The sequence below is a fragment of the Sarcophilus harrisii genome, chromosome 2 (assembly GCF_902635505.1).
Source record: "Sarcophilus harrisii chromosome 2, mSarHar1.11, whole genome shotgun sequence".
NCBI classification, from domain to species: domain Eukaryota; kingdom Metazoa; phylum Chordata; class Mammalia; order Dasyuromorphia; family Dasyuridae; genus Sarcophilus; species Sarcophilus harrisii.
The window spans coordinates 442,489,109-442,503,202 of NC_045427.1; positions in this window are offsets into that span (position 1 = coordinate 442,489,109).

A 14,094-nucleotide genomic window follows, 5' to 3' on the forward strand; every position below is an offset into this window, starting at 1 on the left:
GAAAGACTAATTGATTTGCCAGCTTCATGGCTGTGTCTGGGGTGGGATTGGAATCCAAGCCACTGAAAAATCTATTCACAGCATCATGATGCCTCTCTGAGGAACCAAGGCCCCCTGAGGTAAAATGATTTACCTAAAGGGCACAGGTAATAAGGGAAAAAGTCAGGATTTGGATCCACCTTCTCTCAGTTCATAATCCATCAAACTTCTCCTAATGAGGAGGTCCTGGAGGAAGGTGGGTCTGGGGTGGGGGGGGGGAGGGGCAGTTCCAGGGATGAGAAAAGAGGCTTTCAGGAAGTGGATGAAGAAATGTAGGAGAAATCCTAGTGTCGGTGAGGGCAGGCCCAGTGTGATAAGCTCAGGTCCAGAGTTGAGTGACCAGAGGCTGTGCAAATCCAGGGAGACTGTTCAAATCCAAGGGCTGTTTCAATTTTGTCTCTCTAGCAAGTGAGGAGGCTGCCTCAGGCCTGGTTGCCACCGCCCGTTTTTCAGCTGCTGCAGACTGAATGTTGATCAGTGTTCCCCTCCTTTGTTAACACAATTGCCTTCACCTTTACATAAATCAGATTTACTGAACACAGTTCGTCTCTGAAGCCTTGGGACACCTCGAGGCCTCTCAGTTCAATGAAGCTCGTTATGGAAATCAGCTAAATGCTGAGCTGAGAGATAAGTGCAAACTGTTTACCAACCCCTTCCACCAGAGAGATCCTGGAAGAGCTAATGGGCGTTCATTTTCCCTTACCTTAGTCATTCAACCCTCTTTATCTGCTCTTGTGACTAATCTATAGGGAGGGATGTTCAGGTTTACATAAAAGATCTCTCCAAGGAGCTTAGGTCTCTTCTAGGGAGAGAAGGAGGAGAAATGAGAGGAGGGGAGAAAAACAAAAGCTGAAGGACTTTAAAGATAATGGAGCCCACTGATCTCATTTTTCAGGGAAGGAAACTGAGGCCCAGAAAAGGTAAGGAAGTACTTCCTTACTGTCTACCACCCCCCTCAAAGTACCTGGGTTTGGATGAGGAAATAATGTAATCAAGTTGAAAATTAGCATTTTTTCCCCAGCTATTTAAAAGCTTTATTCTCAGTAGTAGTCTATGGGCTTCTCCAAAATATCACAGGAGAACCTTAACCTAGAAAAGGTTAAGATTTCCTATTCTAACATTCTACATTCTAAGATCCTTTTTTCACTCTAACATCCAGTCAGCAGTCATTTAACAAGTACTTTGCTATATATCAGGTCATGATTTAAGATCTCACCCAGCTCTATCTGAATTCTATATTCTAATAGTCTATGTTCTAAAGTGTCCTCCAGCTTTACTTTTCAGTATTCTGTGCTCTTGATTCCTTAGAGCCTTAGCATTCTCTAGGCATCATGTCTAAAATTATAAACTCCAGGAATCCAATCTGTGCAACAATCTTAGGATTTTCTGAGATTCCACATATCCTATTGACTAGTCCAAACTGACCAAATTGGTAGGGTCATACTGGTATTGGACAACAGCCTTTCTCTGGAGGTCAGTGCAGATTCAAGGAACTCAATTGTGGCAGTATGTAGATTATTAGAACCTAGAATCCATTCACTAATAATACTAATATCTCCCATCTCTAGAGTGCTTTGAGTTTTACAGGAGAAAAAAACTGAGGCAAACAGTGTTACATTACTTGCTCACCATCACGTGGCTGGTAATTGTCTCAGGAAGATGAATTTCCCAGACTCCAGGCAGGGTACTCCAGGCTGTCCACCGAACTACCAAGTTGTCCCAAGCTTTCTATACAATGAACAAACCTCAGAGCTGGATTCTGAAACCACATTTCCTCAAAGAATCCTGATCTATACCCTAAGGATAGCTGCCTCTGAATCCTAACATTCTGATAGTTGATGGCAAAGATGTTAGGGGGGACTCTTCCAGCCTGCTGTCCAGGGTTCTGACATTAGGGATTCTAAGTCAGAGATGCTTAAGGGCCTGTTCTTTCTCCCTCCTCTTACAATTGGATGAACCAACCAGCTGTACTTAGCAACACAGGGCAGTAGATATGACCACAGTCAGTGTAGTGCAAAGCAGAGGAAAGGAGGGGTGTGTGTGTGAGTGTGTGTGTGAGTGTGCAGGCGTGTGTGCCTGTGTGTAGTTGTGTGTCTGACCTGAGGCTGGTTATAAACTGCCTCTAGTATGGCCCTTTGCAGCAGACGCCTGCATTTCCCAGAATAATCTCCCTCATTATGATGCCGGCAGACTTTCCAAGCGAGCTCATTTTTCTTTCCTTTGTCTCAAATTCCAATATGCTGCCCTTTTCAAGAGATTTTAGAGAGAGCAGTTCACAGCGCCCATTTGGTGGGGAAAGAAGAGGAAAAGAAGTCCCCAGTGGGTGAACCATATCTCAACCCTGGTTTAAAAAAAGAAAGAGTAAGATGAAGGAAAAAGCTTTGTCTGCTAAATCTCACATTTTGGAATCAAATGTTGTTTAAAATTCAGGACAAATTCCTTGCTCCCTCTCTGGCTAATTTCATGGAGACAGAGAGAGAAGAAGTGTGGTCGCTTCACAGGGCCCATGTGCGGGATGTTATATGAGTCGGTGGGCAGATATTAATAATGTTCTGGCAGTACAGTACCCAGGACTCTTGAGCTAACTGCCCCACCAGATGCTATGATGCATACGGCTCTGGGGAAGAATGACCACTATTTACAAGAGATAGGGCTGAGCTTATGAAAAATCATGAGTTGACCAAGCTTGTCCTTAGCATCCCATCTGTCCCACCTAGACTAGTTATTTTTCTCCTATCCATGCCTATCTTGTGTCTTATTACCACAGGACAATGGGCCCAGCTGTACAGCAAAAAAAAAACAAAAAACAAAAATCAATTGGGATTCATAAATTCTGAGCTCAATTATGCTCTATCAATAACTTTCATTGTGACCTTGGTCAAATGATTTCTCCTTTCTCTGTGCCTCAGTTTCCTCCTTTGTGAAACAGAAGATTGATTTGGTTAATATTTAAGGAACTTTCCTTCTAGCTCTAAGATTTGTAGCAGAATTCCCTCATTTTTACAGTGACCTCTGTAAAACATACAGAAGGTTAGGTTTCTCACAGTAAAGAAGTGAACTCACATCTCTAAGCATCCAGTTGTACAACATTTCTGACTTGATTTTATAAGAAACAGCTCTTCAATCATCTAAGATTTTAACAAATGACACAGGTAACAAACAGGCTTATCCACAGAGAAGAGATTGGAACCCGATAAGTGGAAGACAGAGTTGTGCGAGTTAGATAGCATTTTGAAGCTTTGATTCTTCTGTTAAAATGTCTACAAGAATGGTGTAAAACTCACATAGAAATAAAGTGACTTAAGCATATGTAAGTTTCCCTGCACACTCATATATTTACTTAAAAATTCACATTTTAACATTATACAAGTTCCAACCTAACTTTGTTCAATTATAAATATTTGTATATTTACATGAATAATTATACAAGTATGTACATTCTTCTAAAAGTTTGATAAATGTTAAATATTTCCCAATTACATTTTGCTCAGCTCAGGAAAATTGCAGCAATGTCCTTGTATTTGATGTCCCTGGTCTAGAACATTGAGTGTCAGAGTTCAGAAAAATCTAATGATGGAAGTGAATAGAGAGTGATAGAGAGATAGTTTCAAAATTTTTTCTATGTTTAAACATAGAAAAGAATTTTGAAACTATCTTAAAAAATGGTGCAAGGAAAAAAATGTTCAGGGATTGACACTTACGTCAACTCTAGCTTTAATATAATTCATTTCTTCGAAGCCACTGATAATTTGCAAATAAATGCATCTGACCAAAGAGTAAACACTGGACTGGGTCTATTTATTGGTTTAGTGCCAAGGGAGCATCTGCGATAATATAAAGGATTAGATAGAACAATCACACATGAAGTCTAGTTTGGGGACTTAAAGTTGGAAAGAGAGCCTTACCCTGGAGAGCAGCAAAATAAGCCACTGGATCTGCCCACTGTGGATTGTGTAGCAAGTGAGCAAGCTAACAATCTCTAACCTACGAGCTTTTTTTTTTTTTTATTCCTTGATTCCAACTGACAGGTAGCTCAACCCTTAAAGGAAGCTAATTAGATAATAGAGTGTATAGAATGCTAAACCTGAAGTCTGGAAGACCTGAATTCAAATTCATACTTACTGCATGACCTACCAAGTCACCTAAACTCTGATAGCTTCCCCTTCCTCAACCAATAATAATAGTACCTACTCCATAGGATTATTGTGAAGATCAAATGAGATAATATTCATAAAAAGCACTTGGCACAGTGTCTGGCACATAGCAGGCACGGTATAAATACTTATTCTCTCTCTCCCCCTAAGTCAGCACTGTATAAATACTTATTCCCTCTTTCCCCCCAAATCAGGACTGTATAAAAACTTATTCTCTTTGTCCTCCTAAGTCTCTATATAGAGGATTCAAGAGAAAATCTCCAGTGAGTTCAAGCTGGATAGATGTACACAACAAGTTTTGCAAGATCAGAAACCCTTTTGTGCTATAATCTCACTAAGGCTATCTCTGTCATGATCAGAGGGAGGTTCTACCTATAGACTTCTGACTTCCTTTAACTATACTTTAACTATATATATATATATATATATATATATATATATATATATATCTTTTTATTTACAAGTTATGTGCATGGGTAATTTTACAGCATTGACAATTGCCAAACCTTTTGTTCCAATTTTTCCCCTTCTTTCCCCCACCCCCTTCCTAGATGACAGGTTGACCAATACATGTCATTACCTTCTGTAGCTCCTTTTACAGATGAGGAAACTGAAGCAAATAATATTAAGTGAATTTGTCCAGAGTCACACAACTGATCAACGTCTGAGGCTGTATTTAGATTCACAAAGAGGAGTCTTCCTAACACAAGACCCCATTATCAGGACCATAACTATACCTATGGCAGGTAGGTAACATAGTCCAGAATACTTTTCTTCCTGAATTTAAATCCAGTCTCAGAACTTAGTAGCTGTATGACACTGGACAAGTCCCCTAACCCTAGTTGCCTCAGTTCCTCTTCTGAGGAATGAGTTTCAGAGAGTAATAGCAAACTACTCCAAGATCTTTGCCAAGAAAACCCTTAATGGGGTGATGAAGAATCAGACATGAATGAAAAACCATCAGCTTCAAAAAACTATACCAGCAGTAGTATCCTGTTTCTCCCCACCTTAGCTCCCTTCCCTCCCTTGCCTGTCTAGACTCAAAATTTGGTCCAAACCTCACTGGTGTGGTCTTAGCTCCTTGTAGCCAGCCCCATTCAGTTGTTATACATGCCTGGATGTGCCACTCACTTTGTGTTTTGAGCCCTAAATACCCCATATTGGCAGTCTACACTGGCCAAATTGACCAGATAATGACTCAGCTGTCTATTTGGCAATCCGGATCTGGTCACAGGGGCAATTTGGAGACAATCTCCAATTTTTCCAAACACATCTGCCATCTGGTTAACTTATAGTAAGCTGCTTGTAGAAGAAGGAAATAACTCCATACCTTAGGAAAAATAGAATAGATTTTATCTACAAGGACCCTTGGAGCACCTTGCCTCATTGCTGCAAGGAACTGCTTTCCTTGGGCTTGGGACAGGGTCTGGAGAGCAGAGAAACTGTCATTAGGAAATATCCCACGTTGGCTTATAGAGTATTAAAGCTAAAAGGGACTTTTATGTTAGAACAATGTTAGATCATAGGATAGAGAAGACTAGAATATTCAAGTTATTGAATATTACATCTAGAGGGAATCTTAATTATGACCTAACACAGATTAAAATATAATTTAGAAATGAAATAAATTTAAAATTACAATTGAACAGAGATGATGTTAGCATATACTATTCTGCTGCTCACAGGATCTTTATGGACTATTTAGTGTCCATGCTTCAATCTGAACTTAATGCTGTGGATCTAGTCCAACATCTTCATCTTACAAAAGAGAAAACTGAGATCCCCAAAATCAGATGTTACTCACTCAAGGCCACATAATTAGGATAAAAATTGAGACTTATTCTTATAAACTAGATTTGAATATAATATAACATTCTTTACTAAGATCCTAATTTGTTCATACCTAGATTCAGAGATGCATAGAGGGAGTAGAAATAGATCCACAGGAATTGTTATTCAGGCTAGAGAACATAAGCCTGGGAAGACTTGATTACTGCATTTAAGGACAAAAAGGTGTTTTATGAGTAGAATGCTAATCACTTGTTCTACACATCTATGCAGGAAGGAATGATCTGAAATTAAAGCATGAAGAATCACAGTTAGATAAAAGTAAGATATTCCTTTCAGGTATGGTCAGTTGACAAGCATTTAATTGCTTGTTAGGGACTTAGCACTGTGCTGAGTGCTTGGAATATAAATGCAAATAGAGAGACAGTTCCTGCCTGTAAGAAGCTTACATTCCAAAGGAGAGGACAATACAGAAGAAAGTGAAAAGAGAAACAAGTATTGAAGGAGCCCTTAGAAGGTATAGTGGATAGAACACTGGTTCTAAAGTTAGCAGGACCTGAATTCCAATACTTAATAGTTGTGTGACTTTGAATCACTGTAACTCCAATTGTCTTGATTAAAAAAAAAAAAAAAAAAAAAAAGAACAATAGGTAGCAATAAAAAACCAAAGTATCTGCCAAGGGGGAAAGGTGGAGGAATTTCTGAATGCATCTTTTTTTTTTTTAAATAATAATACCTAATAATTGTATAGTGCGCACTATGTCCTAGGTATTCTATTATGCATTTTACAATTATTTTCTCATTTGATCTTTAAAACAACCTGAGTGCAGGAATAATATCTGCTTGGCCTGAACACTCTCTTTAAAATAGAGAGAGGTTATGGCAGAAACCATCCAATCAAAGGAAAAAATGGGGAGTATTTCTAATGTGTGAATTCCAGACAATGAGACTTCAGGGTATAAAGGTTTCTGGGGATGATGGAGAAAATCTAGGGTACATCTTGGAAAGGAATGAAGAGTAATAGAATGATAACAGAAAATATTTATCTGGGACTTTCTATGTACTCGGCACCCATTAAGTGCTTTACAACTGTCTCATATGATCCTCCCTACAAAGAGTAGCTCATAAGTAATTGGGGAGAGACAAAGGACAACACCCACTTCTACAGAGAAACTTTTAAACCCCATACATTGAGGAAGGTCAGTTAGAATGACTACAGAGAAAATCTCCTCCCAGAGAAGAGATACTGCAAGGTAAGAAATATTTTTATCACATTTTACACATGAAAAAAACTGAGGCACACAGAAGGTCCCCCAACTTGTAAGTACCTGTGACAGGATCTGAACTCAGGTCTTGAACTCCAAGTCATTGTGCTACTAATTGCACCTGATGGATAAATGTAATGGCAGCAGCAGGAGTCACAACAACTCTACTTTCTATGGAGATTTACAAAGACTTTTTTTTTTTTTTCATGATCCTGAAAGCTAATAAAACAATTATTCAATTTATAAATGAAGAACTTAAGGCTTGGAAAGACTAGATGACTTTCCTGTGATCATACAAAGTCATACAATCTTCTGAGGCAGAAATTGAATCCAGATCTTGTGAACCTAAGTTTCAGCATGCTTTCCAAAATTCTCTCTGCCCCTGTAGATTTTCAAGAGGAAAAGATACACTAATCAGCCTTAAGTTAGTGGATAGGAACTAGTGAATTTTCAAGATACCTTAAAGCCCCAGGGGTCTAAAACAACATCCTCTATGCCAGAATTTCTTTTATTGCAATTTCACTTCATTAATTGTATTATAGTTATTTTGGATAATAGAATTTAGAGTTGAAAGAACTTTGTTGATAATGTATTCTCTTATTTTACAGATGAGGAAACTGAAGCCCAGAGGGGCTAAATAATTATCCAAGTTTCCCCAGCTGGGAAGAACTAGAGCCAGAATTTAAACCCAAGTCCTCTGAGTCTAAATCTGGTGCTGTTCTGCTGCTTTATTTCCAAAGCAAAATTGTGAACTGCAGGAAAAAAAAAGAAATTGTGGTTTATTATCTTGGAGCCCTCTTCAGTGCCTACCAATAGGGGACTTTCCACATAGTAGACACTGATGAATGTGATGAATGAATGAATGAATGAATGAATAAATGAATTCCACCAGAAACGACCATGGCAACCACTTTGGCTTTCAGGAGTCATGAAATACCTCACATTTTTTGGACTGTGATATATATTTGAAAGAGAGAGACAGGAATATACACACACACACGGGTGGGGTGGAGAAGAGAGAGAGAGAAAGGGAGACAGACAGAGACAGAGAAATAGAGAGAGAGAGAGCCAGACAGACAGACTGAGACAGAGAAACAGAGACAGAGATAGACAGACAGACAGAGACAGAGAGAAACACAGAGAGAGAAAGACAGACAGACAGGGACAGAGACAGAGAAACAGAGATAGCGACAGACAGAGACGGAGACAGAGAAACAAAGAGACAGACAGAGACAGAGAAACAGAGAGACACAGAGAGATAGAGACAGAAAAACAGACAGACAGACAGACAGACAGAGACAGAGAAACTGAGACAGAAACAGCGACAGACAGAGACGGAGACAGAGAAACAGAGAGACAGACAGACAGAGACAGAGACAGAGACAGAGAAACTGAGACAGACAGCGATGGAGACAGAGGTAGACACAGAGAGAGACAGGAGACAGGAACACACACACACACACACACACACACACACACAGAGAGAGAGAGGGGGCAGAAGACAGAGACAGATTCAGAGATATAGAGCAGAGATTTGCCCTAATTTGATGCCCTAACAGCACTTCCTGCTCCTATGGAGTAAAATCGACATGACTGCCTCAGCAGTCTAACATTCCTCTCAAAGGCGACTGTTTCTGGGAATGTGTTTGTTTGTTTTCTAAATGAAAACCTGATTTGCAACCAGCATTCTCCTTCCTCTGCTCCTGATCCCAGATGTGTGCCACAGATGTCTATAGAACAGGGAGACAAGCAGTAAATTGTTCATATTTGTCTGTTGCCTCTGGGAGGAGATCTTCTATGCGTGCAGTTGTTCTAGCCGACCTTCCTCAGTGGAAGGGGTTACAAAGTTTCCCTTTAGAAGTGGGTGTTCTCCCCACTCACTTATGAGCTAGAGATTGTTTCCTGACCTATTTCATTAAAAGTAACACCTCGTAGCTTCACCTTGTTTTTTAGTAATCAAGAGACAGCATAATATAGTAAAGAACATTGAAGCAAGAGACAGGATATGGGAGCAGAGAAGAGAAGGCTTGTGGTAGCTCTGAATTTCTATTTATGGCTTCATAACCATATTTTGTAAATTCATTTTTGTCTATTATTAGACAATATGGAAGTAATCCTAGTTATTTTATTACCTGGCTCTTCCGCTTGGATTATTAAAATTATAGGATCATAGATTCAAATCTGAAAACCATATTAGAGGGTCATTTAATCCCCACTCCTCCCATTTCAGAGATGAGAAAAATTAGCCCCAGAGAAAGTGACTTGCCTCAGATAACACAGGAAAAATGATTTGTGGCTTACCTAACCCATATTCTTGATTTTACAAATGGAGAAACTGAGCTCCAATGAATCAACGTAGTTTATCCCACTTGCACAGTGAGTTCATGGCAGAACTAAGCAAGAACTTTTGTCTCCCAGTACAGTTCAGTGATCTTTGCATGAAATCAGCTCACTTTTTTACACTATAAAAAGGAAACCTGTCTTTCCCCAGCCGCTCCCTGGCACCACTGTGGGTGCCTTTGGGTTGGGGAGGGGTGCATCTCTGTTCTTCAGCAAGATTAAAGATGCTAGTAAAGAGCTTCAGGACCAGCTGCAGTGAGCACTAGCTGTGGGGCTCTAACAGGGTGTGATTATCACAAACATTAATATCAAAAGAGGTGAGGGTTCACAGCAGGAAACATTAGCTTCTAATACTTTTTTTTTTTTAATCTCCTAGTTTCAAGCTAATATTTTTCCAATTGTGTTGACTTTTTTATCTTTTTTTTCCAGAGAGGGGGAAAAAAAGATTAAACCACAGATAATAAAGGGAGAGTACATGTCTAGTTTGTGTATGTGTGTGTCGTCAATATATCTGGTTTGTGCTACTTCCCAGCAAAACTCATTAGGTGTGTGTGGAAGGCATTTAATCCTTCATACTAGCTATTTATCTCTCCCTCTCTATCCATATCTCCATTCCATCCCATCTAATTTACCTCTATCTTATCTCTCAACATCTGTACCATAATTTTCTATATTTTCTCCATTTTCTCCTCCTATTCCCAAACATCTTTCTCTTTCCATTTTCTTCTTCTGTCCTTCTACAATCTGTCTCTGTTTCAAGCTGCACACATCTCTTCAATCCCTTAACTTCATCCTTCTCTTCTCTGTTTTACCTCTACAACTCTTTCTTCCTCTCTCTCTTCTCTTCTTTTCTGTTTTCTTTTATACTCTTCTGTTTGTGTCTGTCTGTCTGTCTGTCTGTCTCTCTCTCTCTCTCTCTCTCTCTCTTTTTCCTCTCCCTCATGCTTATCTTTCTTCTGTTTTCTTTTCCTCTCCTTCCTCTTTTGTTTTCATTTTCTAGTAATTATGCTGCTTAAATGTTATAATCTTTTGAAAAGATACTATGGCCCATAGAGCACATAATAAAACTAGAAATGGACTGCTAAGATATCCTTTGAGTCAACCCTACCCAAGTCTCCCTCAATTCCCCACCTTCATACCATTAGAAGAAACAAAAGCTAGCTTATATATTACACATACACACGTGAGCCAGTGAAAAATATTCTTTCTTTAATCCTTACTGATCTAGTTTGATTTTTCTTGGTCTTAAACTAGAGACAGACAGAGACAGATTCAGAGAGAGACAGAAAGAGAGAGGAGAGAGAGAGAGAGAGAGAGAGAGAGAGAGAGAGAGAGAGAAGAGAGACAGAGATAGAGAGAAAGAAGAAGAGGGAGAGGAAGAGGAAGAGGGAGAGAGAGACAGAGAGAAACAGAAAGAGAGAGGAGAGAGAAAGAGAGAGAGAGAGAGAGAAAGAATATACTAGGTTGTGTTTGGCCTGGCCTTTAAAAGGATATGTGAATAATTATTATATACCCGGGGGAGCCACCATTTAATATACATTTATTTAATCCCTATTATATGAAGGACCTATGCTATATACAATAGTGAAACATAGAGTGCTAATTGCTCACAATAACATAATGGGTTACTGTTCACAAAGGATTTTCCTCATAATATTCCTTTCCTTAGCTAGGTGGCCCATTGAATAAAGTGCCAAACCTGTTATTAGAAAGACTCCTTCCTCCCAAGTTCAAATCTTGCCTCAGCAAGTGACTTTAACTCTGTTTGCCTCAATATAAAAGGAACTGGAAAAAGAAATACAAATCATGCCAGTATCTTTGCCAAGAAAACCCTTAATGAAGTCTCAGAGTCAGACATGACTAAAAATGTCTGAGCAACAACATAGATAGTGCTGATGGGTAATACCTGTTTCAGAAGACAGATAAAGAGGCTTAGAAGTGACTTGCTCAAGATCAAGCAGTGAATAAGTAGCAGAGCTAGAAATAAAGCCTCCAGATTTCTGACTCCAAGTTCAGCACTCTTTGTAGAGTTCTAAGTGTGAATATATCTGTATATATGTGTGTGAATTATTACTATTGTTATAATTGTGTTGTTTCTTCTCATACATATATGTATATCTCTACATATATGTATGTGCATATGTTTGAATATATATATATATATATAATTAATCAGGGGACATATGTGTTATATATTCTATATGTACATATTATGTACTAAACATTCACTCATTGAAAGTATGATATATGTATTAATGTATGTATATATTTATATATACATGTTTGTGATAAATATATACTTGTGTTATATGTGTGTACAATATATGTACCTATGTTTATGTCCTTTGCTCTATTAGACAAAATGAACTTAATTTCTGTAGTTCAGGCATGTATCTTTTGATCTCCCCCTCCCCCACCAGAGGAAGAGTCTAGACCTATGGCTTCATCAATGAAAGGAACTCCTTGCATAGAACTCTGTCCATCAATGCAAGTCAACAACTACAACTTGTATCCAGAGAACACAAGTTCTTGGGGTATTGAGATGTTACATGATTTGTTCATGGCTACACAAACTAGTGTGTGTGAGAAGAAATCTAAATTTCCTGACACCCAATGCAACTTTCTATATATTCTTGTCATCCTGCTTTTCAAAGATTTAAGATGTACACATTACCCTTAAGAACTAGGCTTAAGGTTTACAAATTACAGCCTAAGGGCCAGATTCTGTGGCTATATACTAAACTTTGCTTTAGACACTGGGTTGTACCCATCTATCTAAAAGTATTTAACTTACTAACAGCTTATCCATCCCTCAGGACCTGCTTCAAGACCCACCTCTTTAGGAAGCTTTCCTTGAGGTTCTAAACTAATTGATTTCTTCCTTCCCTAGACATTGTTTGTCTTTGTGTGTATATACACACATATATTTATATCTATATACATCTCCAAGACAGACCAGAAAGATGGACAATAACTCAAATCCATAACTTAATAAGAAAAGAAGATCGGGTTAGTTCAATTTAAACCAAATTTTGTGACACTGTCCATGGTTCCAAGCTATTCACATGATAGGAACGTATTTTAACATCAGTATTCTCCTTGTAATTATTAATGGTTGTAAGACATGAAACACAAGACATGGTCATGGAAGAATCATGATTATAAATGATGGACAAGTTAGATCATAGAATGATAGATCAAGATAAAGAATAGATTCCCAGAGGTCATCTCAAACATCTCCATTTAATAGTAGAAGAAATTGAGACCCAGAGAAATCAAGTGACTTATCTAAAATGTATTACTCAAAATCACACAGTTATTAAGTGTAACAGGTAGCATTTTAACCCAGGCCCTTTGACTCTAGAACCAGAATCCTTCTCATGGTACCATGCTACCCCAGTAAAACATGCATGAGTAAAGTAGTGACCAAAATGTCATCTGGGTCATATATGAATTAGAAAAAGAAATTATTCATTTGTTGAGAATTAGAGGTAACAGACAGACAGATTGCAAGCTGCACTTGACATTTTACAAATAGTAAACTGACCAGAGAAAGGCCTCAAGTTCATTTAGTAATTTTTTAATGAAATATTTCTGAAAAGATACAAGTTAAAAAAAATACCCAGTGGGTGGGAGAGATAGAAAGAATTTGTGACCTGCTTATTCAGAGAGAGTTCCCCTAATTAATCTCACAGATACATTGAAGTCATGAAGGAATAACCAAAGGGAAACTGTGGCACTGTGGAGCTGTGCATACCATCAAAGACACTCCCTCTCCATTTTATAGATTAGGAAACTGAAGCCCTGAAAGAGGAAGGTCTCATAATGAGTTGGTAGCAGAATGAAGATTCCCTGTCTTCCCATTCAGTGTTCTTTCTGTTAGCTTATGTATCCCCATCATCCAAGGGGTTCCTGAAGCTGAATAGAACCTCCTCAGTCCTCTATATCCTGCTCATTATATGCACAAAGTGTAGTTGTTCTGTCCAAATCCCTCTTCTCTCCATTGAACCCTATCCTGAAGATGCCCATTTCCTTTAGTAAGAAGAAATGAAACACACACATCTATACAGAACAACTTTTTAATTTCATTAGCATGCGGGAGCTCATGGACTGTAAATATTTACTTCTAGTTCTTTATCTGCAAGGCATAAACACCACGTCATCTCAGCATGGGGTAGCCCCTCTAATGGTTCTGGGGCATTTCTGCCTTTTCATTAGGAGCCATGATGAAGGGTTATGAGCTTCCCTTCAGCAACTCTGTGGCTCACCTGCTTCATTTCCCTACCACCAAGCTTCTCTGTTGCATCTGTAGGAAGAGCAGGACCAATAAAGCTGATGGATGCTCCAGCCTTGTAAAAGCAGCTCCTGAAGTCTCTGCTTTTCTCTGAGCTGAGCTATTGGGGAGTTCAAGCCAACCTATCAGAGGATTCTGTGCTCACAAGGGAAACCAGTGGGCTCCCTATGTCCATGGAGACTAAACCAAGGTCTTAACTTCAATTAAACTGGGA